Genomic DNA, 13689 nt, shown 5'->3' with positions numbered 1-13689 from the left:
TCATCCAGCTTAGTAGACTCTTGTCCACAAAATTTACTCTGTAGTAAACTGGTTAGCAGCAATTATAATTCTTTTTTGTTCTAGCTCAGTGTAGTTTAGTGAGTGACAGTGGCTTCCCAAGGGTTCTATCAGGAGTTTTCATGACCCTACGAAGAAAGGCCAAGGACTGGATTTGGCTAAGCATGTGCTCTGCCACTGAGGAATGGCCCTTCCTCATTCAGAAGAGCTGCCTTACTTACATTAACTGAAAACCACAGCAAGTGCAAATAGCCACAAGCTCATTCAACATGCTTCCATGAGCTCAGGGGAACTGCTGACATTTCTTCTGCTCTTGAAAATCTGTTTCAAAAGCAAATTTCTATGTAGCATAGGACAGAGGTGGGAGGTTTGGCAGTGGTGGGAGAAGCAGTTGTTCAAGAAACACAAAGCTAACGTTCACTTAACTTACAAACCCTGTTTCAGAAGGGTTTTTTTGGGATCCTGGCCCAGGCTTTTAAACTACCATTAATTGTACATTTTAGTTTCCTTCCAGACCAAATGCACTTCAAAAAATGGTGCAAGCTATGTTTAAGGGAATTCCAATTGAACCAAAAAGACTGAGGTTGGAATCCAATGAGATCTCCTATGTGTTTTTCAAGGCTTCCAAGCTTTCCTTTCCAACCCCCTTGTGCCCCACAAGAAGGTGCTCCCAAACTCTTGGGAACTGTGGAAATGGTCTCTGATGTGGCACACAGGATTGTGAGCAGCAGCAGGAATTAGAAATGCCTCAGAAGCACTTGTGGGTGCTTACAGATCTCTTTAGAACCTGGCCTGAAATATTCACTGCCCATATTGATGACCTGCATGCAATCAAGAAAACTTTCCCCACTCTTCACTCAATACAGTAAAGTACAGTAAAACCCTTTACTCAAACAAGTCATGCATGGCAAAAAACATATAGAAAAATCATATTGATCACATCATATTGTGACAGAGCCTCTGCAGTGCTGGCCCCAGAGCTTTGGAAAATACACCCTGTGGCGATCCGGCCAACTCATTCACTGTTCTCCTTTAGAAATTTATTTTAAAAGCATATTTCAATAGGCTTTACATGTGAGAGTCCTCTGTTTTCAACTGGATTTCACATCCACAGGAACTCACTCAGGTATTGAAAGCATGGTTGGAGGGGTTGCAGTGTTATGTGTATGTACCAATGGGTATGTCTGCCAAGTTCTCTCATTGGCAGTGGGTTCAGTACCTGTGTGACATGACCCTATGCACATACAGGGATGTGCACAAGGGGATTCTCCCTGTGAGGATAAATCTACACATTGTTTTTCTTGGGCAGGGGGAGGAGGGTGTGCTAGCTGGCTTTACCCTGTAACCCCCCCCCCTGTATTTTTAACCAAAAGAACCAACACTGTATTGGTTTTTAAAGTAGAGTATTCAGGAGTGGTGTCCGATAAGAGAAAGGATCTGTAAGCACATGTCCCCTTTTTAAATCTGTGGACTCTTAAAGAAGTCCAGAAGCCCAGAAAACTAGGGCTTCCTTAGTTTTCTGTTTCTTGAGGTTAGACAAACAGTATTCTCAGCTCGGCTTTCTCCTCTTTTGTGCCAACTGGCTCTCTGTTTTGGCAGTTAGTTGAGTTGTCACTCTCAGTTTAGCACATTTATCTTACCTGCAGCAGCCCAAGCATTTCACACCTGATCAGCAGTTGTGCCCCTATAGTACATTTGGCAGCTTAAGCTTAATCCTGGGCTGGCCTGCTGCAAGAGTGAACTTGAGGAGCCCCTTCTCAGCACACCCACGGCTCCTGAGAACTGAAGATAAGGATGTAATGAAGCTGGAATAACACAATTTGTGGTTTTTAAATGCGCACCACTACAGAGCCTCTTGACAATGGAGAACTACTAAAAGCATTAAGGTAGTCGAGGTGGGGAGTGGGGATACTATAACATATATCACAGCACACATATATGTGTGTGTGTGTGTGTGTGTGTAATTTAACAAATTTATAGACTGCTTCATAGCATAAAGCCATCAAAGCAGTGTACAAGATAAAACATTTATAAGAACAGCACAAGGAAATAGCAACAATACAGCAAGTCACCATAATAACTTTTCATGAAATATCAATTCTTTTTATTTTTTAATGATAGAATTTAGAAATATACCAGGATGCTTTGTATAGCTTAACAAATCATATTGTATTTTACAGAAGGTGTGTCAAACTTAAATTAGCTGGAGAGTAAACTTAATAACTAGCAAATAACTCATCTAAATTCAACACCTAACTCTCTTTCCATTTTCCTTATTCTGTGTAGCAAAACTCTCCTGACTACCAAAAATTTATTTTCTAGTACTTGCAGTAAGGGCCAGGATCTCTTGTTTTCTATTCACCCTTAGCAGAGAGGTGATGTGTGGGATGTAATCCACTGGTACAGTCAAAAGCAACATTCCTTATTTCCCTAGAGGGGGCACAGGCAGGGGGACATCCAGTCAGTGTAACTTCCTGTTCCAGTGGTCTGGAGCATCCTCCCCCTGCATGTGATCTGGGAGATGGGCATGGCTCTGGCTGACTCCATAAAGCAGCTGAGTCATGCCGCCATTTTCTCAGTCTAGTTCGTTTTGCTTCACTCACTCTCTTGCTTGTTGCTCTTTTGCTGCCATGTTGCTTTCTTGCAGCCATTTTGTTATCTTAATGTAATTTTGCTGTCTTCTGGCTCTCAGCCAGCAGCAGAAGTTCACTCTCCCTATGAGATGAACTCATAGTTTCTTTATGTAACTACCAAGTAAAGTCTGCCTTTCAGGAATTGTATCGTGAACTGAAATGTGAGTAAACTTTTTGTTACGTTACTCAGAAACGAACTGTTACTTTACTCTTGTGTCTCTATTCTTTTAAGAAGGAATAAAGGGAACACCAGGAAATAATCTTAACTAAGAGATTCAAATGAATCTGCAAACTAGCTTCCAGCTATATTGAAGGGATTCTGTTCTGCTACATCACTTCATTAGGGTGAGTGAAGGAAGGATAATACTTATTCAATATATCCTTCCCTACTATCTTTAACATTCCCACGTAGTATCATTCCCTGAATACACAAAGTATCAGTTTCTGTCTGCCAGAGAGATGGAGAAATCATTAACACCATGATGGCCATTTCCCAGCTTCCAAAAGGTGTAAAAATCACCTGATGGTTGTGACTGACTTGTGATTGGTGGGACACAGCCAGCTTTCAGTCAAAACCCACCTGGATCAAAATGGTCCTTTGTCACTCCATGTCCCTCAAAGTCCATCATCTCACTTGACCACCAGCAGTGCTACTCTTGTTAATTTCTTGAAGCAACATTCTGTCTCTTCATCTGTCCTCTCCCTTTCTTCATATTTATTCTGAATAAACCTCCTATAATTTGGCTGTTGGTGCCTTGGGTGTATTCATGTCAAAGGTCTAAGGATTATTCTAACCCCTCCTGTGCCTAGTCATGCTATGAGTGGGGTTAGTTAGGGAAAAGAATTTCCAGTGGTCTCTGGAGAGAGACAGGTAAGGTGGGTGCTATTCTCTGTTCCCCTTGTAAATTGAGTAAGGCTGGATTGCGAAACGTAAGCTTCATTAGTCTCCAGGGAGAGAGAAGCGAGCTGAGTGCTGACTCTGGTTTCCCTTATAGTTACAGGCACAACTCAGAGATATTGAAATAAAGTGAGTCACACACATATATATATTGTTTCCCAGTGCATATAAAAGTTACGTTTACACTATACTGTAGTCTGTTAAGCCAGATTCCCCCCTGAAACCTGCCTCTAGCTAGCTCCACTTCTGTGACCAGAAGAGGGGCAGTGGCAAGGGGCAGGGTGCGGGGAGCTACCTTTCTCTGGAAGTGACTGGGCTGCTTGCAGCTGCTCCCTCTCGAGGAACGATATCTGCAAAGTGCAATATGTATGTCTGTATTTGCCTTGGATTCCTGGAAAGCACTCCAGGGCTAGAGGGAGTCTAAAGGGTAGAACTTAGCCTTTAGTATGCCTAGTCTGGAAGAAAGTACAGTGGTACCTCGAGTTACATACGCTTCAGGTTACAGACTCCACTAACCCAGAAATAGTGCTTCAGGTTAAGAACTTTGCTTCAGGATGAGAACAGAAATTGTGCTCCGGTGGCCTGGTGGCAGTGGGAGGCCCCATTAGCTAAAGTGGTGCTTCAGGTTAAGAACAGTTTCAGGTTAAGAACGGACCTCCGGAACGAATTAAGTACTTAACTTGAGGTACCACTGTAAAAATATTATTTACCCCCCCTTCGATTACAGAACCTTTCACTTGTCTCCTGCCCATGGAACCCCCGAAGTATCCGAAGGTTTCCAGTGTTCTGCTATCTGAATTACCGTATTTTTCGTCCCATAGGACGCTCCGTCCCATAGGACGCACCTGTTTTTTTGGGGGGGAAATAAAGGGATTTTTTTTCCTTTATTCCCCCCCCAAAAGCAGGTCGGGGAAACAGAACCAGGTCGAGGAACAGCGGGATGGCGGCGCTGCACCTCCCTGCTGTCCCCCGAGCTTGTGGGGCTGGCCGATGTCTGCCCGGCGCGAGGGGCGCTCTGCTTCAGGGTGCTCCGCCCACCGGGCGGCAGGCTGCTATCTGCAGAGTGGGGAGCCCTGCGGGGAACTCCTGCAGGGCTCCCCACGCTGCGGATGTCTGCCCGGCGCGAGGGGCGCTCTGCTTCAGGGCTCCCCTCGCGCTGGGCAGCAGGCTGCTATCTGCAGCGTGGGGAGCCCTGCGGGGAACTCCTGCAGGGCTCCAAGACGCTGCAGATGTCTGCCCGGCGTGGGGGGCGCTCTGCTTTCAGGGCGCCCGACGCTCCGGGAAGCAGGCTGCTATCCGCAGCCTAGACATCCCTGCGGGACCTCCCACAGGGCTGCCTAGGCTGCGGATGTCTTCCTGAAGCCTGGAGAGCAAGAGGGGTCGGTGCGCACCGACCCTTCTCGCTCTCCAAGCTTCAGCAAAAGCCTGCATTCGCCCCATAGGACGCACCCAGATTTCCCCTTCATTTTTGGAGGGGAAAAAGTGTGTCCTATAGGGCGAAAAATACAGTACCTGCCAGAATTGTTTTATTGCTTGCAAAAATGGTTGTACTCCCCCCAAAAAACTGTACGCGCTCATACTCCTCAAACACCATGGGCATCCAAATCTCTTTCCCCACTGGCTATGTGTGTGTTAGATGACCAAAACGTTCAATGTTTACAGCTTCTGGGATTTAACCACAAATATATGGAATCCTGAGCTATGTGTTCATGAAACAAGCAGGTGAAATGCAGGTATATGATGAAGCAAGTTCAGTGAATTCTGGGATTAAGGGCAAAAGCATGCACTGTATTTTAAAAGGTAATGCAAACATTGGGGCAAGAGAGCACCCGCAGAGCAGAATCTAATCAATCAAACCTACTGACTCCTCCCTGCAAATAGCAACTGAGGCTTTTGCCCCTCCAGCTGAGCTTACGTCTGGTTTCAGACACTTGAACATTTCCAGAAAAGTGAGCATTTGCTGTGGAGTATTGGCAAGTGAGGAAGAGTTAAGTACCCTATAAATTATCCACTGCAAATGTTCCCATCCCCACAGAAACATTACAATGAAACTATTTCTGCTGCCTTTTATTTTTTTGTAGGAGTGAGAGCACTTGAGTTCTGCACATAAATGCAAAGTCACAGCTATAGAACTATAGAGATATAGATTCCCTGGATCAAGAACTTATTCTTCCTTTGCCAGCCCCCACATCTGAATATCCCTTTCTGTTCCACTTTGAGCCTTCTACAGAGAAGAATTTTATTTCATTTGGATAAATAGAAGTGGCGACGGAGGGAGGGAACTGGTTGGCTGCAGTGCCTCACATACATTTAGTATCTTCTCAGTCTATATTGAGGCTGCGGCATGCTGGGTATTTTCCAAAGCATTTCATGAGAATCAAATTTGACAAGGCTAACTCGCAGGAGCAAAGCATTTATAAATAGGCAAGACCAAGAATACTTTTCCTTGTCCTTATTCATTCATTGGAAAGCCTTGGAATGATATTATTATAACCAAACAGGTGGCGTTATCACTTGGGAGGCAGCAGCAATCTAAGTATGTCAGTGCCCCACAAGGCAAATTACTAATTATAATTTGCTTTGTTAATAGCAAATGGACTCTGAGATGGAGTCTGCTCAAACACATTCACTACCATCAGGCTTAAGCAGTACCAGTATTAGCCTACATTTAATTCAGGAAGTATTGTGCATCAGCATTACTGGTTTGCTGAAGGAAGTCAGGCATTGTTAAACCATTTATAAGGACAGAGACTAGGGTCCAGGATCTATTGTATCTTAAAAAACACACCATTGTCTGTGAATAACAGAGGTAAGAAATAGGCCTAGTTCAGATAAATGGCCCTGCAGCCTCCATGTAAGGTCTTGTCTGTGTGCCAACTCCTTAGATGTTTGTTAGCTTGCTCACCTTTCTTGTGAACTTCCTGCCTCTCTGCTTCTGAGTTTTCCAACTTTCTGTTTTGTCCACCTGTCTGGTTACTGCTGCTCTGCAACCCTCTTGCAGCTTTCTTGAGTAGCCTCTTGACCTTGGACCCAGGAGTGCAGTTGCCTCTGCCTTCCTAAGCTCTGCCTAGATCCTCCTAAGTGATCTAACAGAGTGCTCCATTTTAATTTGATTCCGTATGCATTTGAAGCCAAATATCAGACTCCCAGTTTCCGAAACGCTATGCAAAGTGAAGCATAGCTAGCCTGTGAAATTTATGCTTGCATTATCTGAATTTTGCAGTGTAGTTCTCTGACCAAACACTGTTTACAAAAAGGCATATCTTGGGGGAAAGTTGCAACAAAATGAAGACATTAGTGAAGATAACATACAAAAGTACATTCTATTGGGGGGGGGGCGGGAATTGCTTGAAAAAATGTTTTGTTAATCAAAACGGCATATGAAAATTTGCTTATTAGATGGAGTTCACAGTAAAGTGTTGAGTTTTCAGTAAAAAAAGTTCACAAAATGCTGCAGAATTTAAGACTGGAAAAATTGAGTGAACGCAAACTGATTCTATCCCTAATTCTAACCAACTAATTCTCAACTCTGCTGGTGCTCATGTGCCCAGTACTCTATAATATGTTCTGTGCTGTTTAGTTCTGATAAAACACAGTCAGTTCTGGTTGCAGTATATTACAAAACAGCCATTTGGTGCAATAATCACATGTAAATTTAAAAATGAGAGGGGCGGGGCAAGGCTGTCTCTGCCCTCACTAATTACTACCCCTACTATTGTAGCACTTCTGCCTGGTAAATTCATCCTTTACCTTCTTCAGTTTTCTCAGTTTCATGACACTACTTTTCTATCTTCTGTAAATATATTTTGTGGCTGACGTTGGCCTCCCCCAGCCGTATCCATTGATAAAGGCAGATTGTTGCAGTGACCCACAAAACCCTAACAAAATAAAAATAAAAATTTGAATATAGGTTACTGGATGTTTGCTAGGCAAGGAGATCATGCATTCTTGTGTTTCCCCGCACATCAATTACTTTAGCAGGTTTTTTCTTTCTCAAAAAGCAAAGTGTGCTAGGTTTTTAGGAGGCACTTTGCACATATTTTCCCTCAAGCAGCCCCAGATCATAATTTCTTCCTGCAGCTGGGAGAACATGACAAGGCTTTTCCCAGAAGCTTGTCACTGTTGATCATTTTCTCAGCCCAGATGGGGCTCACTCTAGCAGAAGTGCAAAGCACTTGCTCCCCATGGAACCGCAAATGTTGTCTTTCCAACAAAACTCAGATGCATTCCTTTCATAGCTATGCACAAGCTGCAGTCACTCTTTGCCCCTGCTGCCACTCTTTTGTCTCTCAAATATTCAATTTCCTTTCTTCCACTTTTCTAGGAACAAAGTGAAATTCCCCATGTAAATCATAAGGTGGCCGACATTATAGAGTGATAAATAAGATGAACATATTCCAAAAAGGACAGGCTTTTCTTCCTATAAGAATTTTTAAAGAGACAGAACTACCACCCACCAGTGTGTCCCATTGAGAACTGAGCTGAAATTTCTAAGACTTTTTTTTGAGAGAGAGAGAAATTGAGATTTGTCTTTTTCTAAAAAGCAAAGAACACTTCACATAATTTTCTCCACCATTTTTTTTTATGTTGCGGGTTGCCATCATCTTCCCCAAAGCACCCTGGAATGGCACTAGGGGCATGTTCACACGACCACTTACTACTCATCCAGTTCACCCATTAGCCACAATTAATATCAGTCCTGTAGTTTATTGGCAACTGCTGCGTTCTTCTCAAATCATTTTCAATTTGACTTGAAAACATAAGCCGCATCCACTTCCTTCTTAAGAAAGGTGTGTGCATTTGAGACAGCAGTTGCACACGCACAGATGAGCACACATCAGTTGGAGCTGTGGGGGGAGAGAGTTGCAGAGGCAGGGAAACCCAAAAGGCCATGTGGGTCACATGAAGACATTCCCGCCCCCTCTCTGATGTGAACAACACTGCACAAGTGTGACTTGAAATGCAGTGGGAGGAAGTGAGGAGGAAGTGACCTCACTGCATTTTAAGCTGATGGTGTGAATCTGGCATTTCAGTGAATGCAGCAATAGTGGCCTGGCTGTTTCTGTTACTTGTGGCAGTAGCAATTGGTGTGGGGGGAATGGGAAGAGATAGGAAAAGGGAGAGAAGCTCTGCGGCAGCCACTGCTGATGGTAATGACTATTTGAGAAATGTAATGAAATGATGTGCCCCTACCCCGTGTAATTTATCTGGCTACAAATAGGGTGGAGAATATCAAGAGGCTATTTGCTCACTGCTTTAATTGACTCACATAGTACTTCGAGGGTGATTATTATGACTGCACCTGCTAAAGCTCTGTCCATTTTGGTGCATAGCACCCCAAAAAGTGAACTTTTACATCCTCAAGCTCCATATACCTATTAAGAGTAGTTTATTTGTTTATGTTTCTAAACAAATGCTCCTGCTGCCACATATTTGCTTCCCCACTCCCATGTTGTGGAAGTAACTTCCATTGTGTGTTTGTGTTACGTCATTTGCAAATTCCAAAATATAACTTTTGCGCCTCGCCCTGCAAAGACATGCACAAGCTGTCCAGCATTGCAAATCAGTGTGTCACACTATGGCGGGGGATGGCGGCAGGCGGGATGAAAGTTTCACTTTGGACATCGCAAAAGAGTATGGGGAAGAGGAAAGACATTTGCCCCTTAGTCAGATTATTTGACAGTCTGAAACTTGGTCACTTTTGAGAGTAAATGGAATATAAAAATCCTGGGAACTGTAGTATATGAAAAGTATTGGGAATTTTGGCTCTTTGGATGAAAACTACAGTTCCTGGGATTCTTTTTTTTTTGGTCGGGGGTGCTTTAAATATATGGCCTTTACCTTCAGTATCAAAAGATATGTAACCAAGGATAGCCAATGTGGTGCCCACTAAATGTTTCTTGACTATAACTTCCTCATCCATGGCTATTGCATAGCTGTCAAGCGTCCCTTATTTGGAGGGACAGTCCCTTATCCCAGTGCCATGCCCTGCTGCTGTCCTTTATTGATGGATGTCCCTTAAATTTCCCAGGTTTCAAAGGAAGCAGCTTTTCTCCCTCCCTCCCTGCCGGCCAGGGAGGAGGAAGGCTCCAACTGTATTGCTTGGCTGCCTGGCCCGCCCCCCTCCGGCCTCCTCTCACCAGCCTCGACCCCCGGGAACCCCTCCCTGCCAGGACTGGTGGGAGCCTCGGGCCGTTCCGCCACCATCCTCCTCGTGGCTGCCGAACTGAGCGTCTCTGCCTGGGGCCTCCCCTCTGCCCATCACCATCGCTCCCGCTAGGCCGTACTGCGGCTGTGCCGCCAAAGGACCCGAATGAGATGGGCAGCCTGGCATAGTCTAAGAATTGCTGAGGAGCCTTGAGAGGGCAGCGAGGGCAACCATAGAGAAAGCAGTTCAGAGAGAGGAGGAAGAGGAGGAGGCGGAGGTGCGGGCAGGTGTTCCAAGGGCTACAAGGGAAGGATCGCAAGCGATTCTCCCATAGGTTTGTAGTGGTAGACTAGCATAGATGGTCTGATCTGCGGGTTTACTTCGGGCGCTATTCCCCCCCTTCCTCCCGCCCCACCTGATGGAATTGAGAGCTGCAGATGGAGCACGAGAGAAAAGATACAGAACTGCAGCAGCATCTTCGTAGTTTGGACTTCGTTTTGTGCGAAAAGTGGTTGCTGCTTGTAGTTATTTAATTGCAGTGTTTCATCGGCTGGTGTCTTGAGCAGCAACCTCTGGAAACAAAGGGCTAAAAACTGGTGCTGCTCTCCAAAATTATCTGGTCCCTTTTAACTGGTTGACTAAAATCCCTTATTTTTGCTGCTGGTCCCTTATTTTCAAGGCTGCTGGTCCCTTATTTTCAAATCTGTAAGTTGACAGCTATGGGCTATTGGCCATGCTGGCTGGGGCTGATGGGAGTCGTAACAACATCTGGTGGGAACTTTATTAGCTGTCCTTGATAGGAAGTGAGTGATAGTGTATTTTTTCTGTACTAATGCTATATTTCAGCTCCATTAAGGAGTACCTTCTCCTGTAAGTGAGACAGTAGCTCAGAATCTGTTCCTAATCAAAATTAGCTGGTCTTATCCATCAGCACATTAATGAAATGAAACAGGTACTGGCTTCATTCATATGCTGAAGCCTGAACTGAAACTACTAAGTTTACCACTATCTCATCTTCATATACTGTTATCTCATGAAAAAGTTATTTTGTAGAATACCAACATTTTCATTACCTTTGTTTTTAATCTCCGTTCATCATCAGAGCTGATTTTAGGTATTAGGCGCTCCCATTGCAAAAATCATGCCAAAGGCAAGTCAGTCTTACATTTTCCATTTCAAACACCATCACTTTATCCATTAAAACAAAATTATATGTGCCTATTTAATTTGTTCCCCTAAATGCTGTTTTCTGACTATTATAAAGGATAGTGATACCAATTTTCAACTAAATCGGCTACATCTCCACAATTAGCAATTAGAGCTTCTGTTCATCAGTGCAGGTTGTGAGAAGATATGGTCTTTTGGAGCAATTTTGTCTCGTTCAGTTTGCTCTTAAAACAAATGGGTTCTTCTTTAGTGATCCATTTTTGCAGACACCTTAGTACAACCTGCTCTATTTAATATTTGGCTAATTTTCAGTAATGTGAGGCATGTTGGAGGATGTGCATGAGGATGGCAGAAGCATGCATCTTTCTAAGCAAAGCTCCGTTGTATTCAATGGAGCTTACTTGCAGGTTCGTGTGCATAGGATCTCAGGCTGTGAATGAGATGAAGAGCTGGACTCTGAAAGGGAGAGGGAGAGAGAGTGTTACCTGTCTGCACATATGCACTTGAACTGGAGAGATGTCACTGGAAGGAGTTCAGAGGGTGATTAGCTGAAGCAGAGAAAGCAAAGTGGGAGCTCATTGGGCAGGTCAGTGAAGTATATCTGCTGTTTTTGGGCTTTCATACAAAGAGAAACTGGCTGACTTGGGTGAGTGATATACTCAGTAAGCTTCAGGCAACAGGGCTAGGCTAGGGAGCCCTCTGAGTCAGATTCTATACACATCTCTGACCATTTCACTAGTACTCAATCTTTGCCAATATGGCCTGATTACTCGTCTTCAAACACCTATTCTTTTGATTGTAGATGTATCTCAAATGTAGGGTCAGCCAGTGAGTTTTCTGGGCAGGGAGGCAGATTGAGGACAGACAGAAAATACTTTCCCACATAACACATTATCTTTTCGCAATATGTTGTTGCCAGATGTGATGGCTACTGGCTTGGGCGGCTTGGAATTGGACAAATTAATGGAGGAGGACCAATCTAGGAGATATTAGCCATGACAGATAAATAGAACCTCCGTGTTTACAAACAGTATATCTGAATACCAAATGCTGAGTACTGGATGCCAGGGACCTGCCATGGAGGAGAATGCTGGACTACATGGATCAGCAGAGAAAGTGTTAGCTAGTTCATAGGCTATTCCTTCCCTCACAAACCATATCCACTTTTTAAGGTAATCTGTAGAGACAGTACCTGGAGCTGCGCTTCAAGAAGACACCAATTTGCATTTGTGAGAAGCTGCCTTTGTCTATGTGCAGAGTGCAGATCCTATGGCTATATACCCAGGTAGTGTTTTCTCATGTCAAAATGTGTCGTGTCAGTGTCTACAGCTTGAGCTTTTAGCGGGATGACATCTGAGCTCTACCTCAGGTGGCAAAATGTCTTGTGTTGGCTGTGCTGAAGCTTGGCATAAGACAATCACTTGAAAATCTCAGCAGTGTGTCAAAGGCTCCAGGGAACAGAATGAGGCATAGCACAACAGTGCAATCCTTTGCATGTCTGCTGAAAGAGAGAAAGAAAAAGAGGAAGGAAGGGGGAGAATTGATAGAATAAAGTTGGGGTGGCAATGGAATAATTCATTGAAATGATATAAATAGAACAGTTCATTTCTTAAGACAAGACAAATCCTAGAGCTGGCCCTATAATTAGTTCTTTAGCTGTTATGGGGCTTTTATTTATTCAGTAAATGCATGCATAGTTTGCATAGTATAAATAGGGATTTTATTTATAACTCCCAAGTCTCTACACTCAAATAATATTGGCTTCCTGTAACTACTTAGTTTAATTCTGTGCAAACCTATGTAATACAAAAGACATAAAAATTAGTATTTATACTATGGCTCCATAGCCTTTAATGATGTTCTAGTTCTAGAGATTTCCTCTACAGCAAGGTCAGTTATGCAGCTTTTGCTTAAATCACTTTAATTTGTTAGAATATATTAAATAGCTTCAGTACAATATTTGGACTGTAATATTAGACTTTGTCTCCATTTTCATTAAATTGATTAGTTATTTAATATGAAAGCAGAATAATATGATTGCACTGGAAATCCCAAGAGATGGATTTAATCTCTTACTATATTGGTGGGGGGGGGGAGGGGGGATATAGGCAACTCCAATTTTCCAGAATATTAACTGGTAAAAAAAATCAGCAAAATAAAGATTTGTTATACTAAGTGGGGCTGAATGAGATGAGATTGGGAGAGAGAGAGAAACTCTCTTCCTCTGTCACAACTGTTGAGTTTACAGGTTTTGCAAATCTTTGTATCACTTTACAGTGCAGTTTCATACATGCCTCTTCAGAATATCAGTAAGCCAAATTGAGTTCAGTGGGGCTTAATGACAGGTAGGTGGGCAACGGACTACAGCCTTAAAAACCTAAATGCATCCAGTGTTTTCTGCAAGCCAGCCACTGAGTTGGTCTTCAAGCCAACAGCGGTAATGAGAACTCATTCCAGGTTCTCCACCTATCTGTCTGTCTACTCAAACATTTATAAGCTGCCTTTCGAGTCCCCCAGGAGGTTAGTCAGACCACTGTTGACTACATGGTTAAGATATAAATTACTGGACAGGTAACCTAAGCAACCTTAAGTCTTGGGATGGGAGGACATTGATAGTGATTAGAGTTGGTTTAAACAGAGAAGAAAAAGAGAGAAAACCACCTTGAATACTGTGTTGACAGTCAGAATGAAAACTTGTGTGTGTGTGTGAAAAATACACCGAAATATTTAGAATGTAGTGAAATAGCTGCTAAGTAATTGAAATGTCAATAGTTCTACTTTAGTGAAGTTGCAAAATTGCCTTTACATATCATTGATTCAGATTT

The 13689-nt window shown here is 43.4% G+C and overlaps 1 long non-coding RNA gene across 2 annotated transcripts in view; it reads left to right on the top strand.

The window, feature by feature from the left end:
- The window catches only part of LOC308586297, a 136044-nt gene that overhangs the window by 70046 nt on the left and 52309 nt on the right, over positions 1–13689 (top strand). The gene's annotated exons all lie outside the window — the stretch shown is intronic.

This window comes from Podarcis bocagei (assembly GCF_964188305.1).
Source record: "Podarcis bocagei genome assembly, chromosome: 4".
NCBI lineage: Eukaryota > Metazoa > Chordata > Lepidosauria > Squamata > Lacertidae > Podarcis > Podarcis bocagei.
This window is presented reverse-complemented; position numbering and strand designations above follow the sequence as displayed.